This window comes from Cetorhinus maximus, chromosome 22 (genome assembly GCF_964194155.1).
Source record: "Cetorhinus maximus chromosome 22, sCetMax3.hap1.1, whole genome shotgun sequence".
NCBI classification, from domain to species: Eukaryota; Metazoa; Chordata; class Chondrichthyes; order Lamniformes; family Cetorhinidae; genus Cetorhinus; species Cetorhinus maximus.
The window spans coordinates 77,859,670-77,873,821 of NC_135900.1; the positions used below are offsets into that span (position 1 = coordinate 77,859,670).

A 14,152-nucleotide genomic window follows, 5' to 3' on the forward strand; every position below is an offset into this window, starting at 1 on the left:
CAGAATGCACACTGGACCCCTGGGCCAACATCATCTGAGGCAAGGGATGGGAATTCAGCCCCAGCCCATAGAGCCAGTCTGTTCAGTAGTGGAGAGGAGATCATGAGGAGAATGGTAAGAGGAGGCATCCTCAAGGTTGCTGGGCTCATTGACACTGCTCCTTCCATTTCCATAATTGTCACTGTCTTTAATTTTCAGTCAGATTTTTTATTTTTTTTCTCTCTGTGAGATTTTGCTCTCCATTTATTTGTGTTGGTGTCTCACTTCCTTTACCCTCCATGAACTCCTGCCCCCTTTTCATTCATTCATGGGATGTAGTTTTCTCTGGCTGGGCCAGCATTTATTGCCCATTCCTAGTTGCCCTTGAGAAGGTGGTGGTGAGCTGCCTTCTTGAACCGCTGCAGTCCATGTGGTGTAGGTACACCCACAGTGCTGTTACGGAGGGGGTTCCAGGATTTTGACCCAGCGACAGTGAAGGGACGGTGATATATTTCCAAGTCAGGATGGTGAGTGGCTTGGAGGGAAACTTCCAGGTGGTGGTGTTCCCATCTATGCTGCCCTTGTCCTTCTAGATGGTAGTGGTTGTGGGTTTGGAAAGTGCTGTCTCAGGAGCCTTGGTGAATCCCTTCTCTCCCTCCACATGTATACACATGATCTGTAATATCGGGCATTCTGCTGAGAGGGTTGGAATCATGAAAATAAGAAATAGGAGCAGAAGGAGACCATTCAGCATCTCTCACCTCCCCTGCCATTCAATACGATCATGGGGCTGATCTCCTGCATCAACTCTACTTTCAAGGCTGCTCCCCATATCCCTTGATTCCTTGAGAGACCAAAAGGACCTGTTCCGGCCTTGAATATATTTAATGGCTGAGCATCCACAGCTGTCTGGGATAGAGAATTCCAAAGATTCACAACTATCTGAGGGAAGACATTTCTCCCCATGGAAAGAGCCCACTAGTTTGAGCTGAGACTCAGCATTCCTGAAGGCACGGGCTGGGTATTAACCCTGTGAAACATTCCATTGCTTCAGGAAGCTCTTCCCCCCTGACTGTTCCCAGCGAGGATGTACTGAGATGGGTCTTTTAAAAATTATTTACAAATAAACAGTCCCCTCCCCATCCCCTCTCCCAGTTACAGCTTCATTTCCTGTAGGGACTGAAAACCAAGTGAGGAGATGGTGAATGAAGGAACAGAATTTATACAAATTCCATTATTCAAATGTCTTTTACCTGAAGGATTCCACCTTTCCCAAAATCCTGGGTTTGGATTTGATAGTTTTGCCCAGTGCTGTGGCTGATAGCTGAATTTGGGATGTGCAGTCTGAGCGAGTGCAGTGTATCTAATTTCCCAGGATAAACCAGAACCCTTCAATCAGCTACACTGATGCAATATTTTCCTTAGCTTGTGCCCTTCCTGACCAGTGTGTTTTCTTCAAATTATTTTAGAAATCAAGGGGAGAAATTTCAAAACCTCCATTCAATTTACATTTTTCCTGAGTATTTTTATATTAAACACATACTCTAAGGGTAAAACTGGTCTTCGCCAGCACGACTCGAGTTCACTGTGAATTTATAGCCCATTTTACATTCCGCCTGTCTTTTCCATTGTCCTCACGGTGCCTGGGAAGATGGGGCACTGGGCAGAGTAAAGAAAGTAGCCACGTTGTCTGCTCCTGGTCACTATCCAATGTCCCTGCTGGAAACAGAGGGTGTGTGACAGTCAAGTGAGGAAAAAGAAAGGACTTGCATCTGATTCCCCACACAGTAGAATAGCAGACTGGTACTCACTGTGAAACAGTCTCTAACTGAGGAGTCAGTCCCTTCAGCAAAGGAGGAGAGGGAGTTGGAGGAAATTATGTTTCCTTTTCCTGTCTTACAGAAGGATTGCATCGTACTACACCAGAGAATACAGAGAGGATAGACACCGCAGATATTTCCTGACCATCACCCAAAGAACAACTGCATAACTGGTGGGAAGACATCCAGTCTCTTCACAGCATTACTCAACGCAGAGAAGTTTGGACAGTGAAACCATCATCTGGAAATCAGTCGGGTCAGGGGAGCTTTGACATATCATCAGATCTGAAACTGGTCAGTGGTGTGGAGCCTTCTATCAGAACCAACCTTTCTGAAGGTTCAGCTGTGGGTGATCGGTCAGGGTGAGGCTGGGAAGAAGTGTGAGTGGGCTCTCAGTGTGGTGAGAGCTTCAATCATTCATCGAGCCACATGAACCAGTGACTCATTCCTACAGGTGAGAGGCTGTTTAAGTGTGAGGTGTGTGAGGAGGACTCCACAGACTCATATGATCTCCTAACACACGAGGTACATCTGTTGTCCAATATTTCACACAAGGACAACTTCATGGAAGAGAAACCATTCAACTGTAAGGTCTGTGATCAAGCCTAAGCACATTCATTGACACTCGTGAAACACCGACGCGTTCACATGGGGAGAAGCCATTCAAGTGTAAGGTGTGTGACTAGGATGTTTGCACGATCATCGGGTCTGATGTATCATCGGCACATTCATACAGGGGAGAAATCGTTCATATGTAAGGTGTGTGAGAAAACATTCTCACACGCATTTGACTTCCGAAGACACCAACATGTCCACACTGGGGAGAAACTGTTCAAGGGTGCGTTGTGTGACAAAGCCTTCACAAACTCTTCGACTCTCCTGAATCACCAGCACATTCACACAGGGGAGAAACCATTCAAGTGTGAGGCATATGACAAATCATTCTCACAGATACTGTACCTCCGCTCACACCAACATGCATGCCCACACAGGGGAGAAGCCATTCAGCCTTGAGGATTGAGAAAAGGCTTTCACCCGGTCCGCTGATCTCCTGAGGCACCAGAGGATTCACACAGGGGAGAAGCTCTTCAAATGTGAGGTTTGTGACCAATTCTTCACACAGCCATTGACACTGCTGCAACACCAACACGTTCACACTGGGGAGAAACCATTCAGGTGTGAGCTGTGTGACAAAGGCTTCAAAAAAGTTTAATCAAACCTCCTGCTCCACCGGAGGATCCTCACAGGAAAGTAACCCTTCAAGTGTGAGACTTACGATAAAGCTTTTGTGATGTCTTCGACCCTCATGGGGCACCAGAGGATTCACACAGCGGAGAAACTCTTCAGGTGTGATTTTGTGACAAGGCTTTCACACAGTCAGTGTCTCTCCTGGTCCATGTACTCACACAGGGGAGAAATCCTATCAGAGCGAGTTCTGTAATAAAACCTTCACACATTTGTCTGGATTTTCTGGAAACTTCCATTTGGAATATTTGTGTAGTCTTTGTGTTAGTAAAGCGAGGCAGCTCTCATGGGTGGTTATAGGGTAGAATCGGACCCTGCATTAGTTGGTTATGTGAATTATAGACAGATCCTCTTCAGATGACGGGTGTTTGACTAATACCATGGGTAATGTTTGTACTCTCCTGGCTGGGAGGACTACTATCCTGAGTATGGTGAGGGAGTGGGGATGAGTCTCTACAGACCTGAGTTCCCTCAGCCCATCATACAATGTAATAACGGTGTGATGTCTTCCCCTTACACTCTTCCAAGATTCATTTCATGTTCTGGGAAAGATTTGAGTCTCTTTCAAATGCTTTGTTATTTTAGTTGATTCAAAGTTTGATGGAGACTGATTATTGTGTTGTTGTTTGTCTGCTGTTTTATCAATCTTCTGTACAGATTTATAACTCACAATAAAATTACATTCTAGTTCAAGTCAAACTACCTGATTTGTCACATGGTGTGACCCTATTCACTGAAACACTCAGGAGCCTACAGTATGAGTCCTATACACAATATATTGGTCAATGTCATTGTGGGCTGGTTTACTTTCCCCAGCAATGGGTTTATAATTTCCAGTTCACAGGAAGTGTAACATTTCCCAAAGAAAAAAAACTTGCCTTCTTATATCAACTTACAGAAACTCAGGGTGTCCGTAAGCACTTTACAGCCAGTGAAGTGCTTTTTGAAGTGTAGTCACTGTTGTAATGTAGGAAACATGGCAGGCACTTTGTGCATAGTAAGCTCCCACAAAGAGCAATGTGATAATGATCAGATAATCTGTTTTAGTGATGTTGATTGCAGGATCCATGTTAGCCAGGACATCAGGGCTTAAACTTGTTGTCTGAGCCACACGAATAATTCCTCAGGCTCTGGGCTCCCTGTACAAACCCCAACACCATTTATTGAAACACAAACATGTTGTAAAATGAGTGAAAAAATTATCCTGGAGATGTTTACATACAGCATTGATCATGAAGCCAATCAGATCACAACGTATCACCGTTAAATAAAACTGCTTCAATTAGTCACGCAATTTTTTAATAAGTTGATCCAGTAAAAAAAAAACAAAATAATGTGGATGCTGGAGATCTGGAGAAAAACCTCAGCAGATCTGGCAACACTTGGAAAGAAAGAATCAGAGGTAAAGTTTTGAATTCATTATGACTTTTCTTCGGATCACATTGGACTCGAAACAGCTCCGAGATTCTCAACATATGGAAAATGCCGATTTATCTTTCTGAGGTTCAAAATAAATGATCTCCCACTTGAAGACATTTCTCATCTCAGTCCTCATCGGCTGACCTCGAATTCTGAAGCTTGAATGACAGGTCAAAACAAACCTTCCACAGCAGCAAACCTCCAAGTGTCAGCTAGCCAGTGATATTTCCATCGTCACAGTCAGTGCAGTTCCCTTTCCTTCACTCAAACTGGTTGTGCAGTCTCCTGCCTCACACTGACCCCATTTATAAACTATTGTGAGGTCTGATCTCACTGGGATGTGCAGTGTGAGGGTGAGGCTTGTCCTGTGATCACACGGTTTGACCCGTCCAGTTAATGGGTCTTCACTTTGACTAACCAGCTTGTCAAACCCTTGGGCTTCATGTTGGTGACAATGACTCATTTTGCTCAAATACAATAACAGGTTTCCACTCAGTTACAACCCAGCGAACAGGGTGCACAGGTGATGGACAGGGATGGGATTGTTTGTCTCCCAACAATGATGTTAAATTGTTGTCCACATTTACAGCAACAGGTGGAGGTTATTCAGCCGCTCAATGCCAGTCCCAATTTAATTCCATGATGGCTGACCCATGTCTCAATTCCATTTCCCTGTTTTTTGATCCTAATCCCCTGATAAACCTTGAAACATTGGAACAGGAGAGGCCATTCACCCTCAAGCCTGTTTGACCATTCAATTAGATCATGGCTGATTTGTATATTAACCCAATCCACCCCAGTTATTTCCATATTTCTTAATACCCTTCCTGACATAAATCGATTGATCCAATTTTACATATTATCAGTCGACAGTTTGACAAGGACATATTCAATGAACGACATGACACGAGGAAGTTCTGAGGAACAAAGGGACCTTGGTGTGTGTGTCCATAGATCTCTGAAGGTGGAGGGGCATGTTAGTGGGGTGGTGAAAAACGCATATGGGACACTTGCCTTTATCGATCGAGGCATAGATTACAAAAGTAGGGAGGTTATGTTGGAGTTGTATAGAACCTTAGTGAGGCTACAGCTGGAGTACTGTGTGCAGTTCTGGTCGCCACATTATAGGAAGGATCTGATTGCACTGGAGGGGGTGCAGAGGAGATTCACCAGGATGTTGCCTGGGATGAAACATTTGAGTTATGAAGAGAGGTTGGATAGACTTGGGTTGTTTTCGTTGGAGCAGAGAAGTCTAAGGGGAGACCTGATCGAGGTGTACAAGATTATGAGGGGCATGGACAGGGTGGATAGGGAACAGCTGTTCTCCTTAGTTGAAGGGTCAGTCATGAGGGGACATAAGTTCAAGGTGAGGGTCAGGAGGTTTCGGGGGGATGTGAGGAAAAACCTTTTTACCCAGAGGGTGGTGACGGTCTGGAATGCGCTGCCTGGGAGGGTGGTGGAGGCAGATTGCCTCACATCCTTTAAAAAGTACCTGGATGAGCACTATGCACATCATAAAATTGAAGGCTATGGGCCAAGTGCTGGTAAATGGGATTAGGCAGGTAGGTCAGGTGTTTTTCACGTGTCAGTGCAGACTCGATGGGCCGAAGGGCCTCTTCTGCACTGTGAGATTCTGTGATTCTGTGACATTTCAAGGTAGTAACTGTGTTTGGGGTGTTGGGTAAATTGAAGAGAAGAGTTAAAGTGTTATGATGTGGCAGGTGCCAGGCGGACCAAACCCACAAGGGAAACTTGGCCGTGCTATCACAACAGTTTTGCAATTTTTATTTATTGCGAGATGGTTTATGCACTGAATTCAGAAGAATAGAGTCAACTAACACCTTTAGAGAGTTTAAAATTAAGTTAAAACATTTATTAACAAAAGGGAAAAAATGAAACAATAAATACACATAAGATTATAGCTATAAAAACAAAAATCTACTGCGAATGCTGGAAATCCAAAACAAGATTATAGCTACATGGTTATTTAGTCGTAACAGTTCCCATAATTCTTAATTAAACAGGCTCTTAACTACACACATCCTTTAAGGCAACAGTCCAAAACAGATTTGAAATTAAAAAGTTAATCCAGCAAGGTTACCTCAGTATCCACTCAACAGTGGAATTCAAAAGGCTTTTAACTCACCTTTAGTTATTGGACACAGCAGACGTCTGCTTAAATAGATGGAGGCTTTTCCCCAGGGGTTGCTTCACATAGTTTACCTTTCGATCTCACATGGCCACACCCCCTACATAGCCTTCCATCCTTCTTTATATGTGATTTCTCTCTCTTCAATCTGTAAGTTCCATTGTTCTACAGGTCTTTGGAAATTTACTTTTCCCATAATATAAAAAGCTTTCATGTTGTCAATAGAGCCCCTTTCCTTCTGGGAAAAATAAACATAATAACCTTGCCCTATTTATCTTGTTAGTTGTCAACATGCTACCTCTCTTTGAAAACTAAACCCCTTTCCACTTATCTTAAAATGCAAATTTCCTTCACCCCTTATCAGTGGAACCCTCATCCTAGATTGTCCATCTCCATTTCAAAAGTCTGTTTTACAACTAACTCTTTTCATAATTTCAACCTTGCAGTCTTTCTGACTCTAATTTAATTAAATCAGCCACACACAATCATAAAACCACAATAATATGATGAAAAATATGATGGTTTTGTGACAAAGGGACAGTATTTGACCGGAAAGTGGAGGTGACATTGTTCCCTGAATGTGGGGATGGTGCACAGCTTGGGAGAAACATTGCGTTGGTTTGTGTCAGTGGAAAGCCAGTGACAGAGTGAGAAGGGGGCTAAACAGGAACTGCCCAGATTGGTTGAGAAGTTAAATAGAAAGTTCCCTGACTGTCAAAGAATGTGTTTCCAGACCAAACTTTACTCCACCCCAGATGGGATTTGAACCCACAATCCCTGGCTTAGGAGGCCAGTGCCTTATCCATTAGGCCACTGGGGCTGGACAAGATGGGGCTTGGTGATTGTAGCTTTGACCCTTTGTCTTGATGTAATCGTTGCCAAACTTGATGCCTTTTTGTAGGCCGGCCCTTTCTTTACATCCACAACCAGATTGGATCAATCCCAAACATTCCAGTAATGAGCTGACAAGATCGGGGTTTGCTTTTTGTGTGTCAGCAATTAATGCTGGCAAAGTATAGATTGTACGTGAGAAGCAATTGTCTTTCCGGAAGTTTCCCTACTTGTCCTGACTCGAAGTTTCAGTGATTTCCCCAACCCAGGTTCCCGGCCACCTCCTTGACCTCGCTGTCTCACCCAGTCTGACTACTCTCATCGTACCAATCACAGAGAAGGCCATCTCTGATCACTTCCATGTGTTACTCAGCACACACATCCCCTCCCATATTCCAGCTCCACCTCCTTCTGTAGCTGTCCCTGAAAAAAAACTATTCCCCAATTCACTAACAACTGCACTCTCCAAATCCCAACTGTCTAGGCCTTTGGGCCTCCGTTCACCACAATATTTTTGCAGCTCCTGATTTACTCAACCCCACCCTCACCTCCACCTGAGATGCCTGAGTCCCCAATAAAACCATTCCCCTCTCTCACCCTGGCCCTCTCCCCGGGTCCAGACTTCATATCCACTCCCTTAAGTCCAAGAGACACAGAATTGAAAGGTTATGGCGGACAACTGGTTAACCATCCACTGCCAGTGGACATCCAGGGACAGTGTAGATGGAGCTTGACTCTGTATCTAACCCGTGCTGTACCTTCTCTGTGAGTGTTTGATGGGACAGAGTCAACGTGGAGAAGTTATTCCATCCCCATTTTAAATGTGGAGAAGTTATTCCTTCAAGTTCATATCCCAGTGTTTTTAAAGTGTGATGAGGGTTTCTGCCTCTATCACCCTTTCAGACAGTGAGTTCCAGACCCTCACCACCCTTTGGGTGAAAAAACTACTCCTCAAAACCTCTCTAATCCTTCCATCAATTACTTTAAATCTCTGCTCCCTGGTTATTGACCTCTCTGCTCAGGGAAATAAAATTGAAACAATCCTATCAGCTGCCTCTGCCACTTCCCTCCCTTCCACTAGCCCGTCTGGACAAACTTCCATTAATGCTCCCCCCTGCTCTCGCCCTGAACTCACATCTTTCTCTAGTTTCTCTCCTGTCTCCACTCATACCCTCCCTGACCTCATCCTGCCCATGAGACACACCTCCTGTTCCCTCGGCCCTATTCTCACTAAACTGATCACCCAACTTCTCCTCCTGGTCCCCATGTTAGCCGATATTGTTCATGGTTCTCTCTCTTCAGATGTTATCCCTCTCTCCTTTAAATCTGCTGTTATCACCCCCTCCTCAAAAAAAAAACAACCCTTGACCCCTCCACCCTTGCAAACTATCATCCAATCTCCAACCTCCCTTTCCTCTCCAAAGTCCTTGAACATGTTTTTACCTCCCGATTCCTGGGAAGGGAAATGGGGTCAGGCGACAGATGAGAGGCAGATCGAGGGGTCAGGCATCAGGTGATGGGTGAGAGGCCTCTAGAGAGGTCTGACAAGGACTGAGAAATCACACCCCATTGTCATTCCCTCAGTCACAGAGTCAATCCCTGAGTACCAGTCCCTCTAAGCACAGGGCATGGCCCGAGCACCGAAACACTCGCTGAGCCTTCTCTCCTCTGTTCCTCTCTCCTGTGCATGTGCTGATCCCACCACTACACATTATCGCTGCCTTGGATGCTGTGGGTCATCCTCTTCTGATCTGCTGTCAAACACTTCTAAGGCTACATATCCCACACTGATGTTGTCAGTTTGAAAGTCTCCGAGGATGAAGGCTGTTAATGTGTGAGGTGTGAGGAGGGATCCATAGGCTCATAAGATCTCCTAACACACATGGTGCATCTATTTTACAACTGTTAACACAAGGATAGCTTCATGGAAGAAAAACTATTCAAGTGTGAGTTGTGTGATCGCGCTTTCGCACAGTCATCGACGCTCATGAATTCCCGACGCATTCACACAGGGGAGAAGCCGTTCAACTGTGAGCTGTGTGACCAGGGCTTTGCACAATTATCGGGCCTGGTGAATCACCGGCCCATTCACACAGGGGAAAAACCATTCATGTGTGAGCTGTGTGGCAAATCCTTCTTGCAGTCATCGACCCTCCTCGTGCACAAACGCATTCACACAGGAGAGAAACCATTCAGATGCAAAGTGTGTATCAAATCATTCTCTGATTCATCGACCCTCCGCAAGCACCAACGCATTCGCACGGGAGAAACCATTCACGTGTGAGGTGTGTGACAAATCATTCTCATCGTCATCAGATCTCTGCACACACCAACGGATTCACACAGGGAAGAAACCATTCACGTGTGAGGTGTGTGACAAATCATTTTCATCATCATCAGATCTCTACATATACCAACGGATTCACACAGCGAAGAAACCATTCACGTGTGAGGTGTGTGACAAATCATTCTCATCATCATTGGATCTCCGCGTACACCAACGCATTCACATCGGGGAGAAACCATTCAAGTGCGAGGTGTGTGACAAGTCATTCTTGCAGTCAGGGAACCTCCCTACACACCACTGCACCACACAGGGGACAAACTGTTCAAGTGCAAGGTGTGTGACAAATCATTCTCTGACTCAACGAGGCTCCTGCTCCATCAGAGGATTCACACAGGGGAGAAATCATTCATGTGCAATGTGTATGACAAATCATTCTCGGTGTCATAGAGCCTCCGTGTACATCGCTGCACTCACACTGGGGAGAAACCATTCACGTGCAATGTGTGCAACAAATCGTTCTCGAGGTCGTGCAACCACTGTGTCCATCAAAGGATCCATATAAGGGGAGTAACCCTTGACGTGTAAGGTTTGTGATGAAGCTTTCATGATGGCTTTGACCATCCAGGACACACAAGGGAGAAACTCTTCAGGTGCAATGTTTGTGACAAGGCTTCCACCCACTCTTCTGATCTCCTGAAGCACAAGTGGATCCACACTGGTGAGAAACCATTCAGGTCTGAGGTGTGTGACAAGACTTTCACACAGTTAGTGTATCTCCTGGTCCATCAACACACTCAGACATGGAGAAACCGTATTGGCGTGAGTCCTGTAATAAAGCCTTCACAGCTGTTTGACCTTCTGGAACATCTGTGAACCTAATAAGTTATTCCTAATTTGATGTCAGAAAGTGAATGTCTACACAATCTCACTGCAATGGGTGTTCAGTGATATTGGGGCACAGAAAAAGGAGCAGCTTTCACTCACATCAAACAACTAGTGACAATAACCCCAGTACTGAGGTACGATGATGAAGTCACCCTGAAGTGAGATGCCAGTGAAACACGACTTGGAGCAACCCTCACGCAGCAAGAACAACTGGTTGTGTTTGTATCCAGAGCATTAACACAAACTGAAGGACACAGATCGAGAAAGAGAGCCTGGCTATTGTCTTTGCTACTGAGCATTTCAACCAGTACCTGTTTGGGAGAGAGAAAGCGATGGTAGAGTCTGACCACAAGCCACTTCAAAGTATCTTTTTCAAACTGTTTCTGTCTGTTCCAAAGTGTTTACAAAGATTGTTACTTCTGATTTTCTGTTATTTCATTTGCAGAGATATCATTTGGAAGTGAAGTATAAGCAAGAGAAGCAGATGAACATCACCGACATGCTGTCGAGAGCTCCACTCTCTTTGAATGAAGTTAGTGATGCTAGTACAGAGTGTGAAATCTTCTAGATTCAACAAGAAGCAACAGCACAACATGCTCTGGAAGTCATCAACCCAGCAGAGACACTGAATCTGACAGACAAGAGTCTTGCTTAGATCAAGAAAACAACACAACGAGATACAACTCTTCAAATGTTACAGGAAGTTGTGATGAAAGGATGGCCTGAAACCATCAAGGACACACCTATTGCTGTAAGAGAGAATTGGGCAGACAGAGATGAAGTGATCACCCAAGATGCATCTTGTACAAAGGGACTCGGGTCATTATCCCGAAAGAGGTGAGAAAAGTCTGAGGAAGGCAAGAGAAGTGCTCTACTGCCAAACATGAACAATGAGATTAAGGACCATATCGGCCAATGCAGTGTTTGTAGTGAGTATCAAGCTAAGCAAGATAAAGAGCTGCTCATCACTTCCCAGACAGACCATGGATGAAGCTTGGAGTAGACCTCTTACTCTCACTGGAACTGATTATCTCGTCACAGTCAACTACTATTCAGACGACTGGGAGTTAGACCAGCTGACGTCAATGACTACCAGTGAGATTGTAGAACGCCTGAAAGCACACGTCAGTCATCATGGCGTTCCTGACATTGTGATGAGTGACAATGGCCCTCAATTCATAAGTGAAGAATTCAGACACTTGATGAATGATTGGGAAATTCAGCTCCACACATCATCTCCACACTATCCCCAGTCAGATGGAAAGGCTGAGGCAGCGGTGAAAACAGCCAAAAAATCAACTAGACCCAGCACAGATGTGTACAGAGCAATCTCAGAGTGGAGAAACACACCTACTGAAGGCATGGAAAGTTGTCCAGTCATGCTGCACCCAGACTATTCCAACAGCTAAAAAACTACTGAGGCCAGAAGTAGTAACAGGGAGTGAGTGACAATATCAAAGGGAAACAACAGAAAGACAAATTTCACTTTGATAAAGCTGCCAAATCATTGCCAGAGCTGAGAGTTGGAGAGCCGGTCGGAATGAAAACATTCAACGCACTCAACAGAAGTCAGCTCACTTGGCAACTTGGGTCCTGTGTGGAGAAGTTGTCACCTCGATCGTACACGGTGAAAGTGAACGACCAGATCTATCGTCACAACCGCAGACATCTACATGCAACCGGAGAAGCTGCTCCTTCACAGCAGACAGCTGATGAGGCAGATCTGATTTCACCAAATGAGCAAGGAACTGAATGACCATCAGTCCCAGAGGTCAACCGTTCCCCAACAAACGCAACGGATCAGCAGTAACAATTACCACAGCAACAACACTGGCCACGGCAACAACATTCCCCAGAGAGACGTTACCTCAGGAACCAGCATACACCGGATGAACAGCCAACAACAATTCAAACACGTACCATAAGAAGAGCTGAACAATTTAAAGATTGTGTGTGCAATGTGTGTATAAGGAGAGACAAAGTTGGAACAGATTAGTAAGAACAGTTTTGTGTTCATGTGTGATAATTTTCTTCATGGACTATGTATGTGGAGTAACTTGTAAATGACAGTGCATGCAATGTTTTTTCTTTTTATGAAAAGGGGATGCTTGGATAAATCCCTTTTTACGCTGTGGCTTCTCATATTGATGTGAACACTGATGTCATCACATGCAAATCAAGGTTTGAGGGCAGGAGCCATTTTACACACCACACGGAACATTGTTTAAATTCACTCACTTTTCCAGAACCACTTCATCTAATTCAGCGTCCTGGGGACTAGCAGCCGACAGGCAATGGGTGCTAAGCAGCATACACCAAGGACTGGATGCCAGTCCATCACAGAACACACATTCACACACACAAACACACACACACACATAGCCACACAAGCTGGGGGACAATTTACTGTATCCAATCCACCTAACCAGTATGTCTTTGGATAGTGGCAGATAACCGGAACACCCAGAGGAAACCCATATGGACATGGGGAGAATGTGCAAACCCCACACAGACAGACACCTGAGGTCAGGATCAAACCCGGGTCCTGGAGCTGTGAGGCAGCAGCACTAACTGTGCCCCTGCGCTGCCCTTGTTTAAAATTCACATGGCTCCAAATATTTAGTTTCCAGAGGTTGGGAAACTGACCGGTGAAACGGAGGCGACTTTGAGCAGCAGATCAGGTGGGGATTTAAACTTATCATTGTCCCATCTGAATAAAACCTCACTTATTGCAGCTGCTGTCTCAGTTCCCCTGGTAAATGTTTGACTGAGATTTCTAGTTTGGGAATAGCATTCTTCATCCTTGGATGCTTTCAAACTGTCAACATCAGTGTGGGATGTGCATCCTCGGATGTGTTTGACAGCAGATCAGAAGAGGAAGACCCACAGCATCCAAGAAGAGGGAGGAACATGGGAGGGAGGAACAGAGAAGACAGTGGAGAGGATATTGAGCAGGTGCTTCGGAGTAATTCTGTTACTCAGGGAGTGGCTCTGGGGCTAGTGGAGTTACTCTGACTTGGGGAATAACACTGTGACTTGGGGAGTGACTCTGTGCTCAGGGTTGAAACTGTGCTTGGGGATTTCCTCTTGCTTGGGGAGTGAATGTGACTCCAGGGAGACCAACTCTGAGGAAATAAAATAAGGGACACTTTGACCATGGGATCTTTGGGGGGAGGGGACGGGCCAGTGCCTAACCTGCTCAGTATTTAAAGCTCAGAAACAGATCATTCGGCCCATCTGCTTTCTACCGTTGCTAATGCTCCACATGAGCTTTCTCCCCACTATTTTATCTCACCCGATCAACAGATCCTTCTATTCCTTTCTCCCTCATCTTACCTGGCTTCGCATCAAATACATCGAAACTATTTACCTCAACCATTCCCTGTGGTAGCAAGTTCCACATTCTTATCATTCTCTTGGTGAAGAAGTTTCTCCTGAATTCCTCATTGGATTTATTATTGACCATTTTACATTTCTGACCCCTAGTTTTGCCCCCCACCCCCAACACAAGTGGGAACATCTTCTCTCCATTTACCC

General features: G+C 45.1%; 1 non-coding gene and 1 pseudogene across 1 annotated transcript; one reads left to right on the top strand and one right to left on the bottom strand.

The window, feature by feature from the left end:
- The first annotated feature begins 2,486 nt into the window (after positions 1-2,486).
- Positions 2,487-12,371, top strand: LOC144696335 (uncharacterized; annotated as a pseudogene).
- trnar-ccu (transfer RNA arginine (anticodon CCU)) lies at positions 7,360-7,432 on the bottom strand. The gene has a single exon. It is a non-coding gene; the product is annotated as a tRNA-Arg (tRNA).
- Positions 12,372-14,152: the final 1,781 nt, after the last annotated feature.